Below are 16,346 nucleotides of genomic sequence, written 5' to 3'. Positions count from 1 at the left end.
GTTAGATTTTTAAACAAAAAAGAGAAACTGAGCAATTAAAGTATTCAATAAAGTTAGCAATTGTAGCCCAAGCAAAAGGGACTGCTTCCTTTATGTATAGGAAAGGGCTAATATCCCTCTGGCTATTCGCGGAACAATGCCACGCCCTTATATATGGGGAAAATGGCCAGAGGGTCAGAATTTATAGGATTTTTTAACATTCTCAGTCATTTCAGCCTTACCATTTGCAGACAAAAAAAGTTTGTTTATTATTATTATTATTTCTGCCCTTTATTTACAGGAATGGTCAAGGCGTATATGTATTTGTATGTGCTGAAACTTTGAATTGACTTTGAAGTCTGATTTTTTTTTAAAGTAGTAGACAAAATGATAAACACTGTAATCACTCAAATGCTTGATATTACCAGTTGTGCTTCAAAAACATCACGGCTTCACCTCTCACCTTTTAAAACTAAAGAGCAAAGCTAGGTTGAATTTCAACTCCATCACGACCCTAGAATTTAAGAATTACTCTCGAATGCTTGCAGACACATGTCCTTCCACATAGCCACAAATTGGGAGAGTTGAAAGGGACCCTGGGGTCATCTAGTCCAACCCTCCAAAATATAGGGTTCACAGGAAGATTTCACAGCAAGATTTGTACTAACAAAGAGACATACACATTTAAGTACAGATTTACAGCTGGGAAAGGAAACATCTATGCTCCTATCATGTATTAAGGAAGAGGATAATAAAAGTACCCAACTTTACACAGAAGCCTTTTAGCAGATCTTGAGATAGTTTGAGTGAGTTTGCTTCGTTAGACTAACGAATGCAAGTTCCTATAGAAATATTTAAAGGAAGATTGAAGTGAACAGATTTGTTTTCCCCCCCTTAACTTGCAGAGGAATAGTAAGCCTAATTTAGATGATGATGATGATGATGATGATGATGATGATGATTATTTTAATAACTGCACATTGGAAAGTGAGATGCAGGGTGACTTTAGGAAAGATTGCCCCCCTCCCCTCTTTGCAGTTTCCTTTAAAGGAAGCTTACGTGGGAGTAAATTTACCTGGCACGTCAGAGGGGGGGGGGACTGAAAGAGGCAGAATGAAACGGGGGGGGGGCATTTTCTAACAAAAGTGGCCAGGAAGTCTTATAGAGACTGATATCAGGAGCCTTACAATAACTCTTCTGTCCAACCAAATCAAAGTTAAAACTGGACTCACATATTTTTTCTTAGAATGAGCACCATACTTTCATAGGCATATGCTTAATGAAATACATACACTGCATTTTAGCTTGAGAGAGCAATTGGCTCAACTAGGCTTTTGCAGCAGAAACATTAGGTTAACTTCACCTTCCAAAATAGACTGGAACACAGGTATACTCACAAACTCAAAATTTACAACAAAACATCATTTACCATTACACTTAAAAGCACCCTCCTCACTTAAACTAGAGGAAGGAGGTGGGGTAATCCCCCTTTCAGAACACAAGTAGCATGTATACAGGATTTTACCACTTGGGAGGAAAACTCTCTTTTAGAGCCTCTCTCAAATAACAAACATTTGCACACTCCATTCTCCATTTTGTTTTGTTTAAGATTGATAAGGCGCAACATGGCTTCCTTAGATTTAAAATTTTGAAGCAAGCTTGCAATTTAAAACTATGTGCATTTAAGAACAGTCTGTGGATGCCGAGGCCAATGTAAATACAAACCCTTGAAATATTTCTAAATCTTTGAGTACATCTCTTATTCATTTATTTATTTATTTATTTTAAGAGAAACTAAGATCTCTAATGTGTGGGCTCTCAGGCTGGGCTGTTATTATATCTACTGCCTTCTGAGCACCATTAAGTTTACAGTTTCATGTTCTAGCTTTAGGTTATAGTTTAACAACACAATTTTGACCATTTTTTGCCCCTTTATTTTTTCCCCCCAATTGGAGATGCTGGAGGGGCATATTAGAATCCTCTCTGGGGCAAAAAGGCTTCATGGAAGCTTTGTTGCCAGGAGGAGTCCAGCTAGGGTGTTTAGTGAGCTCCCATTCTCTCATATGTTATTATTGGGCTTTTTTTTCGTTAACGAAGTACGCTAAAGACAGAAAGAGTGGAAACACGCACACAAGGGAGGAGGGGCAATGGGAAAGAAAGGGGAACAGATAAAAGATCCTTTCAGTACTCAAAGTACCCTTGACTAACACAATTCCTACTTATCTATAAACCACGAATTAATTTCTGGAAATGTCAAACCTGAACCTGAAACACAACCACAGGTCTCTGCCCAGAAACTCAAACCACGGGTCCCTCTGCCCGGAATTCCTTTACCTCAGCGTTGTTTACAAGACTAATCCTAGTGTGGGGCCCCAATTTCCCCCTCTACCCTCCACAACAGCTTCCTGCCTAGCCTTTTGGACTAAGTTCAGGCTCCCTACTGGACGCCTGCGCTGTGCAGTGCCAGATCGGGGGTCCGAGAAAACAAAGTTTTAAAAGGGGAGCAAACGACCTTGCATTCTCACATACCCGGGTCATCCCTAACAAAGGTCACCAGGCAGGAGGGGCGGCTTCATTTGCATAGTTAGGGTAGGTGGAGAGTAAGAGAACACTTGAAAGACGCCTCTGGACGACTCCGAGAGAGGGACGTCAGAGAAAAACAGTAAAAGGGCCACGCTTTCCCGGACTCAATTCCAAGACGGAAAACGGGGGAGAAAAGGAGAGAGATTAAGACGTCACTGGGCGACTCCGAGAGGTAACGTCGGAAAACAGTAAAGGTGCCACAATTTCCCCGGCCACACTCCGAAAAAAGGAAATTGGGGGAGAGAAAGGGAAAGTTTTTTGACGTCCCTGGGCGACTCCGAGAGGTAACGTCAGACAGTAAAGTCCCGCGATTTCCTGGCCACTTTCCGAAAGGGAAAATCGGGGGAGAAAAGGGGAGAGAGAGAACGTACCTGGCCGACTCCGAGGCGTAACGTCAGAAATGATAGAAGGAAAGTCTGGCTGTCGTGGAGATGTTCCTTTTCCACCCCCTCCCAATGTATTTACTTCAAACCATACTTACGTTCGAAGGTGTCCCCCGCGGATCCCGGGATCCTTTTCTTTTTAGCCGTCTTGACCTCGCCTTTGCTTCCCCTGTTTGAGCTTTTGGTGACGATTGATTACCGCCCGCAAAGAGGAGGCAGGGAGAGGAAGAAGGATCTCTGGGCTAAGGTTGCCCAATGGCGCCTGATCCCCTCTATCTCCCTCCTCACCTTCACAGGAGAACCAAGTGTCCCTGAGCATGGTCGCCAAACTGTTACCGGAAAAATCTGAGGGCTCCCTTGGACAAAAAGTAAAGACACCAACCAGAGTAAATTGAAGCAAATCAGCAGCCCGTAGGCTTGGTCTTTATTGAAGAAAGACTGTCGCGACAGGGTGCTCCCCTCACTTGCAGGTGAGAGGAAAGACCCAGAAAGATGGTCTGCCAGACCATATAAAAACTTTTGAAATTCCCATCCTCCACGTCAAGCCCACCCCCAGAAACATCATGCATACATTACAGAAAGGAGGGGTTGACATCATGCATACATTACACAAGGGGTTGACATCATGCATACATTACAGAAAGGAGGGGTTGAGGGAGGAGTTGTGGTGGTAACCTGAGTGTCCTGTCACCTGGCTGGTTCTTCCTTTCTCCCTGCTCATGAGTCACTTCCAGGAGACAAAGGGGAGTTTGCAGTTTCCTGCCCCCAGAGGGAAGATCTGATCATTGTCCTTTGTTTCAGTCTGTGCTGAATCCACTCCCATATGCAAGTTCTTTGTGATCTTGATTGTCTTCTGTCTGGGATTATCAGGGTTGACATAGCAACTGGGCAGGGCTCCTGTGGATGTGCTGGGATGGTGAAGGGATTATGGCTGACCAGAACCAAGCCCCCCCCCCCTTTGATAGTCCTTGTCATATGGAGTAAAATAAAAATGGAACAGTGCAAATCCGATGTATGGTTGATTTTCTATGAATTTATAACAGAAATGTGGCGTATGTAGTGGTGAGTGTGTGTGAAGTTTGTGCAAACAGAATGATTGGGGTGGGGGGTTCCTGCTACAGTTCGAATCGAATTGTTACAATACCGATGAGACAAATACACCAGTCGATGGCAAGCCTTTATTCTGAATGTGGCGGTGATTTGGAATCACTACCCTGCTCCAGTTTCACCTTGTCAGTCACTAATGTGGATTAAAATGCCACCCACACACACGAAAGCACGTATTGGAAATCAGGCTTTGGTAGTTACAGCATGTTAACGAGTCTTGAGTAAGGTACCAGTACTTACTGCCTGGAATAAAATTGGTGTGATGCATGTGGGTACCGGGAAGACAAAAGCAAAATACTGCTAGATGCAGGACTCATGGGATAAATAATAATAATAATAATAATAATAATAATAATAATTTATTTATACCCCGCCCATCTGGCTGGGCTTCCCCAGCCACTCTGGGCGGCTTCCAAAAGAATATTAAAATACATCAAACATTAAAAGCTTCCCTAAACAGGGCTGCCTTCAGATGTCTTCTAAAAGTCTGGTAGTTGTTCTTCTCTTTGACATCTGGTGAGAGGGTGTTCCACAGGGCGGGCGCCACTACCGAGAAGGCCCTCTGCCTGGTTCCCTGTAGCTTTGCTTCTCGCAGTGAGGGAACTGCCAGAAGGCCCTCAGTGCTGGACCTCAGTGTCCAGGTAGAACGATGGGGGTGGAGACGCTCCTTCAGATATACTGGGCCGAGGCCGTTTAAGGCTTTAAAGGTCAGTACAAACACTTTGAATTGTGCTCGGAAACGTACTGGGAGCCAATGTAAGTCTTTCAAGACCGGTGTTATGTGGTCTCTGCAGCCGCTTCCAGTCACCAGTCTAGCTGCCATGTTCTGGATTAGTTGTAGTTTCCGGGTCACCTTCAAAGGTAGCCCCACGTAGAGCACATTGCAGTAATCCAAGCGGGAATTACTTACATTATTACATTATTACAAAAAACAGTAATAATTGAATGCAGTGGCAATAATTTATGATAATAAAGAGTGGACACATAGTCCTACAGATACAACCGGCCCTTTGAGGGTGACCAAACTGCTGATGCGGCCCCCGGTGAATTTGACACCCCTGTACTACTCCATTAAATACACCCATAATAATTAGTATTTGGTATTTTGCCTTCTTCTGAGACACTTTCCCTTAGTGTTTTGTCATAGTCCAGTGATACTACTCCCTTAAATTCACCTGTAATAATTATATTTCTGTCATAAACCTCAGACATACTTTCCTCCAATAGTTGGAAGAAATCTCATGCGAAAAGTGGCTCTGAATCTGAAAGTCCCAGTCCCAAATCTTAATCCTGCCACCCTAAGATATTATAAGGAGGCCCCACATTCCTCTTTCCACCTGCAATAGGGAGGTTAGAACAACACTTAATACCCTGTGCAGGGATCACAAGAGCCAGAATTGCTTTGCATTCACAAACGCTGTGTGAAATATCAGTAGTGAACAGAATAATTTAAACAAGGAAACCAACAACAGTATTAAAATTGCAGGGAGAGAGAGAAAAAGTGGATTTGAAATGACCCAACCACAAGATGAGAAGTCTCCCTCCTAAATGAGGGAAGGGGGAGGCATGGGGGGGGGGGCTTTTGAAGTCTCCCTGCTGGCGAGGGAATCCCAGAGCAAGGGCGCCTCTGTCTGTCTGGATCCCTCCCTGCCTCATCTCCAGCAGGAAGGGGGGATTTCCAGACTGGGACCCTTCCCTCTTAGGGGGAGGTGCTGGGGCCTGGGCAGCTGGATGGATGGATGGACATCAGCCTGCAGAAATGCTCCCCCTTCCTCTCACAGGACTGTTGTGGTCTTGCATGTGAGTGACAAGGCCACACTCAAGAACACCTCTCCATCCAGGGGGGGAGGGGCTGGTGTTTGAAGCTGGGCTGGGCTGTCCGGGGGCGAAGCCCTTGCTCTGCCTGCAGAAGGACCCCGGCTGAGGGCTTGGCATGCAGAAGGAGGCCCAGAAGGAGACCCTCCCCCCCCGGCCTCCACTTGCCCAGTTGGGGGGGGGCGGGGGCCGGGTCCCCATGGAGCCCCCAGAGCAGGAGGCCAGAGGCAGCGCCGCCCCCTCGCCTTCCCCTCCGGACACAGGGAGGGGGGGCTGCTCTTGCAGACGTGGCTCTAGGGACACGCGCGTCGGGAAAGGCGCCGGAAGTGGCGCTGGGAAACGCGCCGGAAGTGGCCACAGAGGGAAAGGGGAGGAGGGGCGTCAGTGGAGAAACCCCCCCTCCCCCCGCCGCCCCCGCCGCCCTTTCTATTGCAGACAAGGAGAGCGGACTAATCCGGAGCCAGGGAGGCGGAGGACCAAGAGGTGAAGGGGGGGGGGAGAGAAGGGGGGGAATAGAGGGGGGAGGAGGAGGAAGAGAGCGCCCTCCCTGGGGCCCGTCGACAGGGGCCCCGATCCAGGCCCCGACCCAGGGGGGGGAAGGGGGGACCCCAGACCTGCAAGGTCTCCTGGGCAGCAGCAGCAGCAGCCCCGCCAGACTCCCCTTTCTCCTTCCTGGGGGGCCGAGAGAGGCTCAGCTGCCCTGGCGGGAAGGGGAAGGAGGAGCCCAAGCCGGGCTGGGGGTGGGGCTGAGGCCCCCCATTCTCCCTGGGGTCGCCTGGCTGGGGAAAGGGAGAGAGGGAGTCCAGGGAAGGGTTAATGGAAAAGGGGGAGGAGCCTCGACAGAGACCCCGCCCCTTACAGCACCTCTTATTCCCCAGTCTCCCTGCTGGCAGTCCCAGATCATCTGCATTCACTAGGACTCATCTCCATACTTTGGATTGTCCTGAATACCACCATTTGGTAGCCAAGCCCAAACCCAAAAGTCCTGCTAGGATGCATCTGGGCTTCCCTGCTGATGAAACTGAGTGTGTGAGGATTGATAATATTTTGATTTATCCGTTTCAGACCCCTAAGTAGTAGCAGCTGCCAGGACATTGTCCTGTTCGCCTCTGTATAGTTCCAGCCTTATTTCAGACCTTGTGGTAGATTGCAAGCAGGGTGGATTTGATATAAATCAAATTGATTTGTCCTGTATACCTGAAGGAGCGTCTCCACCCCCATCATTCTGCCCGGACGCTGAGGTCCAGCGCCGAGGGCCTTCTGGCGGTTCCCTCATTGCGAGAAGCGAAGCTACAGGGAACCAGGCAGAGGGCCTTCTCGGTGGTGGCGCCCGCCCTGTGGAACGCCCTTCCAGCAGATGTCAAAGCGATAAACAACTACCTGACATTCAGAAGACATCTTAAGGCAGCCCTGTTCCGGGAAGTTTTTAACGTGTGATATTTTACTGTATTTTTGGTTTTATGGAAGCCGCCCAGAGTGGCTGGGGAGGCCCAGCCAGATGGGCGGGGTATAAATAATAAATTATTATTATTATTATTATTATTATTATTATTATTATTATTATTATTGATTTCATTCACAGTTTACAGTAAATCACTAGTCAGTATGATTCTATTTAAAACAAAAATTTCTGATTTGGTTACACTATTAGAAATACACAGACAGATAATTATGAAATCATTCTGAGGTTTAATAAGTTTACTGTCTATATTTGGACAACATTTCTGCTGTAATTTATTGGAAAGAGAAAAATAATCATTTCCTTAGTAACAACTTAAACAATTTATTTAACTAAAACAATATTATAGCATGTTGGTAAAAAGATTTTTTTTATATATCAAAAACAACAGCCAAGCAGACTGAGTTTTAGTGCACATGAAAAACTCGGAACTTAAGCATTTCACCACCTTCATCCAGGTGCCTATTCTGTACAGTTAAGTGTTAGTGCGGTTGTTGGAACCCAGTGGGATTGGGAAGAGGTTGCCAGCCCTGAAGAGCCTTCAGCGCTTGCCTCAAGTCTGAGTTGCACAATTATTACACAAAGACCCCAAGATGTGTGGAGTATTCTGCTCACAAGGTTGCACTTTCGTTTTTACTGCTTCACACTTAGCTACTTGTGCAGATCTCTTCCACTGCAAACCATCTGTTCATTGAACCTCTTCGAACTCAGCATTTAAGGGGTTGATTCTGTGTATATAATTCTGCATTGGAACAATGGGATTAAGGTTTTCCGTCAACTCTGTATGTTTATTTTATAACATTTTTCCTGTGAAGAAAAGGCATGTTATCTCTGCAGATACACAAATTCACACTTTTGAGAATGGCAAAAATAAGCATCTGTGACAATATCGTCTCTTTAGAAAAACTTCCCCAAATAATCTTACAAAAACCTCTGGAAGAGCATGACATTGTGAATGGATTAATGGAATTCATTTACCCAAAAAATTAAATATTCCATATAAAGCCTCATGCTAGATAATTAAAAAGATATCCTTATTTCCTGATGAATAGCCTTTGGACTATAATGTAATTAAATATAAAACTATCTTTAGATAGACTTTTTCCTCTAAAAGCATTTTATTTTTTTTAAAATTCTGATTAAAAAAAATCTGATTTAAATAAAAAAATCCGATTTTAATTTTTTTTTAAAAATCATTGATTATATCCACCCTGATTGCAATCTTTAGCTGCTGATAACATGGCAACGTTTAGCAGCTCATATTGTGAGGTTTACCTGGTGAGAACATTGCAACTGTTAGCTGACGAGTTATCACGATATTGAAAATCAGATATTTCCTAGTCCTTATACACATTGGATTTGCGATATGATGTCAGCTCAAATATTAGGAAACAGTTAGCACATTAACATCAAGCCCAGCTCTAATTATGACCTAAATTTCTGGCCAAGTGTATCATTGCAGATTTTACCAGTTTTATTTTGCTTCCCATTCTAATAGTATCTCATACATTTTGGAAAGTTTTTAAAAAAAATTGTTCAGTAGTACCTAAGAGACCAACTAAGTTTGTTCTGGGGATGAGCTTTCGTTTGCATGCACATTTCTTCAGATTGGACAATTTTCTACCTGAAATTTGGGAAACACTTTCTCTTTCCTCGCCATAATATCTCTTTCAAACTGTGAACTTTCAGTCCAAAAACCTCTCCCTTTATCTTGTCCAAACAAGATGATTTGATGGTATTGAAACCAATCCGCCACCACACCTCCCACCTCATCCTGTTTATTCAGTTTTATTTCTTCTTCCGAAAAGTCCAAAAGATCTCTGTAAGTTGCCCATTGCTTCTTCCCTATTGCATTTTTTAAAAAGCTGTTGCTTTTGTGGGTGGAAGCCAAAGGGGTGGTTTTCTTTCCAGCGGATTATTATATTTATCCCATACTGTAAAAAGGATTTTCTGAATAACCTGATTCATAGAGCTCTTGTGTGTTTTAGTTTTATCCTGCCATAAATAAGCGTGCCAACCAAACATATTCTTGTTTGATGTTTAGTTGTTTAGTCGTGTCCGACTCTTCGTGACCCCATGGACTAGAGCAGCCAGGCACCCCTGTCCTCCACTGCCTCCCGCAGTTTGGCCAGACCCATGTCTGTAGCTTTGAAGACACTATCCAACCATCTCGTCCTCTGTCGTCCCCTTCTCCTTGTGCCCTCCATCTTTCCCAACATCAGGGTCTTTTCTAGGGAGTCTTCTCTTCTCATGAGGTGGCCAAAGTCTTGGAGCCCCAGCTTCACGATCTGTCCTTCCAGTGAGCACTCAGGGCTGATCTCCTTCACAATGGATCGGTTGGATCTTCTTGCAGTCCATGGGACTCTCAAGAGTCTCCTCCAGCACCAGAATTCAAAAGCATCAATTCTTTGGCAATCTGCCTTCTTTATGGTCCAGCTCTCACTTCCATACATCACTACTGGGAAAACCAGAGCTTTTACTATACGGACCTTTGTGGGCAAGGTGATGTCTCTGCTTTTTAAGATGCTGTCTAGGCATCTTAAAATATTTTCTTACGACCTTTGTTGTAAGAAAAAACCTGCTCCTTTCCCCTTATGGGGTATTCAAGAGCCCATATAGTCCTTAAGTGGGTTCCATATAGGTAGGAGAAAATAACAGAGGCCAAGCAGAGTATATGGCGAAGCAAAGTGGCTAGTAACCCTGATCTTTATTGCAACAGTGTCCCCCCCTCACCACAACTAGGAGGGAGGTGTGCAAGGCCTTATATAGTCTTTTGAAATTGCCCGCCCAAGACCACCCCCCCAAATATCATACAGAAGGAGACTGTCTACAGCAGGAATACATCACAGGAGGCGGTCTACAGCAGAAAACCTGTCCCTAAGGATACCTGTTAATGGTCACTAACTGCATTACCTGGGCAGCCTGGCCATTCTTTTGTGATGGCAAATACACTTTTCTCGGCGTAGGCTCTGCTGACCTGGCCAAAGAAATGCAGAGTAGCAGCGGTCCTGCTTCCGTGTGAGATAAAGGGATAAATCAAGTCCAAAGACAGTCCGTTCTTAGCTCCAGTAGCTTTATTTACAGAGTAATAAATCCATCAGACACCATCGGAAACTTCGGCCATTTCTCTCTGCTTTCCAAAAGCACACTCACAGCAGCTTCTAAGCTGAGCTGCTTCTCTGTCCGTTGCAGAGACAGATCTGAAGAGCGTCAGAACAACATCCTGTGATGCACTTCTCTGCATCGAGCTCCTCCCAGCTCCTCCCAGATCCAGATACAGGACACCACGGAGTTTTAACCTTGTCAGTTCCAAACTCCACACCCCCTCTTGTCCTGCATCTGGAGACAATAGCCAACAATGCTTTCCCCATACACAGACCCTCACAGAACTCCTCGTGCTTCTGGGAAGTTAAGGTTTTGTGAAACCATCAGCGAGGTTCTTGGTTGAGGGACAGTATTTCAGAGCAACTAGCCCCTCACGAACGCTCTGACATACATTCCGGAAACGTATGTCCAAATGTTTGGTCCTCGCCTTGAACTGCCCTGTCTCAGCCAATTTGAGACATGGTTGATTGTCTTCATGCACCACAACGGGCAGACAATTCTCTCCACAGATTTTCTCGACCAAACACACATAGAACTCCAGCTCTCTGCAAACCTCTGATAGCGCACTGAACTCAGCTTCAGTAGATGAAAGCGCTATGAGACTTTGCTTCCGGGACCTCCACCCCACTATTGAGTCCCCAAACTTCACCACTAAGCCTGACACTGATTTGCGGTCCTCAAGGTTAGCCCAATCCGAATCCACAAAGCAAGTCAGTTTGACTTCTCCTTGTGCTGGCAACCTAAGACAAAAGTCTTTGGTTTCCTGCAAATACCTCAGAACTCTCTTGATGCCATTCCAGGCTTGTATGCTAGAACTTGAAGCCTCTCTACTGAGCAGATTGACAGCAAATGCTATGTCTGGTCTGCTCCACTGGGACAAATACAACAAACTCCCTAGAGCTGATTGAAACATTTCAGTATTTTCGAACTCAGCGCGTTCTACTTGCTGGCTGTCCTTCACAAAACTAGTCTCCATAGGACTTCTCACTCCTGCACAATCACTCATCCTGAACTTCTCAAGCAACTGTTCAATCTTACCTTTCTGGCAAAGCAAGAAGCTTCCATCCTCAGTCCTCGCTATCTGGACGCCTAGGTAAGACTTGACATCTCCAAGCTGCTTCAGCTTGAACCGTTTTCTAAGCTCTTTAGCAAACTTCTCCACCTGTTCACCTGTCTGTGCCATGATCAACAAATCATCAACAAACACCTGCACCACTTGCTGTTTCAAGCCTGAATCTCTAATGTAAAGACAACTGTCTGCAAGAGATCTCTTAAAACCTAGCTTTTCTAAGGCTTCATGTAGACACATCTTCCAATTCCTGGCAGATTGGCGTAATCCATAGATGGATTTGTGCAACCGCCACACGACGCCTGGCTCACTGACTTCAAACCCTGGAGGAGGACGCATGTACAACTCCTCCTGGAGACCTGAGTTCAGGTAGGCGACATCTACATCAAAATGGTTCACCTTCCAACCTCTCTGTGCTGCTATCGCTAAAAGCGTTCTCAGAGTCTCTGCTCTTGAGGTCGGCGAATAGACCTCTGTGAAGTGGACACCCTTTTTCTGTGTGAATCCTCGGGCCACTAATCTCGCTTTATACTGTGGTTCTCCCGCTTCTGTGGGTTTAAGTCAGTAAACCCATCTGCAGCTAACAGCTCGCTGGTTAGCCGGTAGCTGTGTGAGTGAGAACACACCAAGAGACTCCATTGAGTTCATCTCCTTCTGCATCACCTCATGCCATTTGCTAGCTTCTTCCTGAGGCAACTTCTGAACATCCTCAAAGGATTCAGGTTCACACCTAGCCACACCAACCCAAACACTAGTGGCTTCATACCTTTCAGGTGGCTTTCCTTTCGTTGATCTTGCTGATCTCCTCAGCGTGAACTCTGGAACTGCACCTGATTCACCTGGATCAGCTCTACCATCTTCTGTGCCAGAAACCTCCCCCTCTGACCTGCTGCGCCATTTCGGGCGTACAGCTGGTTCTGCTGGTGAGGATGGCTCACTCCTTGGCTCAGACTTGACAGAAACCTGTGGAGGGGTCCTGGGACTCCCTTTTGGAGAGATACGGAGCCTCTCCCTTGGAGAACCCGACTCTGGACTCTGTGGCTGTGGACCGTGCACCTCAGCAACAGGTTCAGCCTCGTCCTCCTCCTCCTCATCTGAGTCTGACAGAACATCCGGGTTCCCGTGAAGACGTTTCCACCCACTCTGCTCGCAATACTCAGCACTGCCGCTAATGAGCAGCTTAGACTGGTTGCCAGTAGGGTATGCGAAACGCCACGCCTTTGAACCCGGCTCATAGCCTACAAAGATAATCTTCCTAGACCTTGGCTCACCCTTTCTGCGCATGGCCTTTGGAATGAGAACCCAAGCCTGACATCCAAAAACGTGGAAGTAGTGCACCTTCGGCTTCTTCTGATGCAACAAGAAAAACGGTGTGTTGCCTACACTGGAATTGTACACCCGATTCTGCAGAAAGCATGCTGTCTTATAACTTTCAGCCCAGAAGCGCTGTGGCAACCCTGAATCTGCCAGCATTGCGTTTGCAGATTCCTGTAGTGTGCAAAATTTTCTCTCTGCAACCCCATTCTGTTGCGGAGAGCAGGGGGCCGTCAATCGATGACTGATACCTTTCTGCCTGAAAAACGATTGCAGCGCAGAACCTGTGAACTCCCCCCCCCCCCCGCGATCAGATTGAAAGGAAATCACCCTGGTAGAGAACCGGAGCTCTACCGCTGTGATCCAATCTCTGATCAGTGCAGCTGCTTCTGACTTCTGTCTCAGTGAGAAAAACCAAGTATCTCTAGAAAAATCGTCAATCAGAACCAGAATCCATTTCGACCCAGCTAAAGAAGGTGTTGGCATGGGACCTGATAAATCTGCATGCACAAGCTCAAAGGGTTTGCTGGTTCTCCTCTCTGACCTGGGGTATGTGCATGTTGTGACCTTTGATTGCTTACAGGCTTGACAATCTAGGTATCTGCCACATGCCTTGAACCTACACCCAATTGTATTCTCTGCGGCTTTTCTCACAAGCGACCACCCCGCGTGTCCAAATTTCCTGTGCCACATGTGAATACAATCATTGTGTGGTGGGATGTTTGCACACTGCACTTGTGCATCTTCAATGGACTCTCCACTAGCCCCATTTTCCACCAGTCCCATTTTTCCACCAACCCCATTTTCAATAGGCATCTCCACCAGAAAGAGCCTGTCTTTCCTCTCAACACTGTAGATCTTCTTCCCATCCCTGTAAAAGGAACACAAATTGTTAGAGAACAAAACATCGAATCCAATAGCCATTAATGCTGACACACTCAAAAGAGAGTGGGCAAGCTCTGGAACAAAAAAAGCTTGCACCTCACAATCTAGAAAAGAACATTATAAAGACCCAGATTCAGTCAGTGGTCTCCGAGACCCATCCGCTAAGTGAACATAACGTTCAGTTTTAACTGTCTTGCAGTTTCTCAGGAGCTCCCGTGAATTCACGAGATTGTGAGTAGCACCTGAGTCCACCACGAAAGGTAAAGTGCCTCTCTGGCTGTCTTCCAAAGTTGCCATGGTGCTGCTCGCACCCACACCGGGGCTTCTGCAAGTGTCCTTCCTGGTTGCCATGGTTGCAGCCTCCCCTCGACTGAGACTTTTGTCTTTTCCCAGAGACACCATCGCAGCTGTGAGGGGAAAAGACGCCTTGTCTTTGTTTTCCTCCTGGCCTGCAGCTTTCCCACGTCTGGCTCTGGGAACTTGCTTTGTTGACGTTCCACGCCGGCCGGTGTCCTTGGCACCATCCTGCGCCTCTAGTGGACAATTGCGAACCAAGTGTGTGTTGCTGCCACACCGATAGCATCTCTTGGAAACCAAGGCTCTCACACAGTCCTCACCACTCCTGGCTGCTGCCCCCCCACTCCTTCTTGGGGTGCAGCCTGTGTCCTCTTTCACAGCCCTCTGCCGCTTTGATTCTACGTCAATCAAGCGTCCGCTAATATATTCGATCGTAAGATCCTGCGGCGGCATCGTTTCCATCATTAGAACCAAGTTCTCATAACTCCTGTCCAAAGAGCTTAAAAGCGTATAAGCCTTAAGTTCATCTGGGAAGGGCACATTGAGCTGACGCAGCTTACTGAAGATAGTCAGCATCTGAGCAATGCGATCCCTTATCGGTTCCCCTTGGGACAGCCTCTTCTCAAACAGAGAACGTATCACTTGGATCTTTGCGCCAGCTGTGGTCCTCTGATGTATTCTAGTCAGAGCAGACCAAATCTGATGACAGGTACGTAAGCCATCAATATGAGGGAGCTGCGACGCTTCAATCGCCATCACCACATGGGACATGGCCTTCTTGTCTTTCTTTGCCGCCGCTGCAGCCCTCTCCACATCTGCAGCTGCTGCATTGGGCCCGGCCACGACTGGATCGGCCTGCGTGCATTCCCACAGCTGCTTTCCTTCCAGCCAATAATACATGTGTTTGGACCAGTCCTCCCAATTGGCTCCATTTAATCTTTCAAAGGGGATATTGAAGCTCTCATGGCCCTGCTGTGCCTGAGCAGCAGCCATCTCCTCCCCCCCGGGGCTTCAAACGTACTCACTCTGCCAGCCAGCTGGTCCTCCGAAGCAGCAGTCTCTCTTGGCTCTTGGCTCCGATCACCAGCATTCCTCACTGCCCTTCCTGGCAGGAGATCACAGCAACTCAAAGCTGGCAGTCTTCCTCCCTTCTCACACTTGTCAGGAAACACGGAACTTCCATAACCTTTGCAGAAATAAATCTTTGGGTCCAGGCAGCACTTCCTCGGCGTAGGCTCTGCTGACCTGGCCAAAGAAATGCAGAGTAGCAGCGGTCCTGCTTCCGTGTGAGATAAAGGGATAAATCAAGTCCAGAGACAGTCCTTTCTTATCTCCAGTAGCTTTATTTACAGAGTAATAAATCCATCAGACACCATCAGAAACTTCGGCCATTTCTCTCTGCTGTCCAAAAGCACACTCACAGCAGCTTCTAAGCTGAGCTGCTTCTCTGTCCGTTGCAGAGACAGATCTGAAGAGCGTCAGAACAACATCCTGTGACGCACTTCTCTGCATCGAGCTCCTCCCAGCTCCTCCCAGATCCAGATACAGGACACCACGGAGTTTTAACCTTGTCAGTTCCAAACTCCACAAGAGATGCCTCAAGTCAGCACAGAAGGTTCCTCTAGGGCGCAGTGTTACTTGGGAGTTGGTGGAACTGGATCTTAAGGGTTCTTGAGACATTTCCAAGGGATTATGATTGGTATCCAGACCCTAACACTATAAAGCCAAGGTGTCCACACTGAGCAGTTTATCAACCCTGCTGGCCGCTGGGGAAGACCTTCTGAAGGAAGTGGTTTGCCCCCAATGTTAATTCCTTCCTTCCTCTGCTGCTGCTGCCCACACTAAAGGAATGTCTGGATGAAATCCCAGGGATGTCTGGCTCCTATTACAAAGAGATCCAGTTGATATTCTAGAATAAAGTGTGGCTAAGATTCTGAGTCACAATCATGGCTGAGAAATACAGCCAGGGAATATGAAACTGATTTGAAGATTGGTTTCTTCTTTACACATTATTATTATTATTATTATATTACATTCAGGAGGACACACCACGGGTTTCCTTCTTCTTTCTTTTCTTTCCAACAATCATAATAATAATTATAATTATAATTTATTATTTATACCCCGCCCATCTGGCTGGGCCTCCCCAGCCACTCTGGGTGGCTTCCATAGAAACCAAAAATACAGTAAAATATCACACGTTAAAAACTTCCCTGAACAGGGCTGCCTTAAGATGTCTTCTGAATGTCAGGTAGTTGTTTATCGCTTTGACATCTGCTGGAAGGGCGTTCCATAGGGCGGGCACCACTACCGAGAAGGCCCTCTGCCTGGTTCCCTGTAGCTTTGCTTC

The 16,346-nt window shown here is 46.5% G+C and overlaps 4 protein-coding genes across 4 annotated transcripts in view; all 4 read left to right on the top strand.

Moving 5' to 3' along the window:
- Positions 1 to 16,346, top strand: part of LOC310699314 (uncharacterized protein) — a gene marked incomplete at its 5' end in the record, with an annotated part of 338,944 nt that overhangs the window by 181,370 nt on the left and 141,228 nt on the right. The gene's annotated exons all lie outside the window — the stretch shown is intronic.
- Positions 1 to 16,346, top strand: part of LOC310700995 (uncharacterized protein) — a 41,720-nt gene that overhangs the window by 17,366 nt on the left and 8,008 nt on the right. The gene's annotated exons all lie outside the window — the stretch shown is intronic.
- Positions 1 to 16,346, top strand: part of LOC310699312 (uncharacterized protein) — a gene marked incomplete at its 3' end in the record, with an annotated part of 48,978 nt that overhangs the window by 30,184 nt on the left and 2,448 nt on the right. The gene's annotated exons all lie outside the window — the stretch shown is intronic.
- The window catches only part of LOC310701446 (uncharacterized protein), a 55,882-nt gene continuing 49,974 nt past the window's right edge, over positions 10,439 to 16,346 (top strand). Inside the window, exon 1 of the mRNA XM_083492288.1 lies at positions 10,439 to 11,869. The gene's annotated coding sequence lies outside the window, so the exon portion shown is untranslated. The remainder of the gene's footprint in view (positions 11,870 to 16,346) is intronic.

The sequence above is a fragment of the Podarcis liolepis genome (assembly GCF_965112155.1).
Source record: "Podarcis liolepis genome assembly, chromosome: 2".
Taxonomy (NCBI): domain Eukaryota; kingdom Metazoa; phylum Chordata; class Lepidosauria; order Squamata; family Lacertidae; genus Podarcis; species Podarcis liolepis.
Note: the sequence above shows the minus strand (reverse complement) of the source record. Positions and strands in the feature narration are given on the sequence as shown.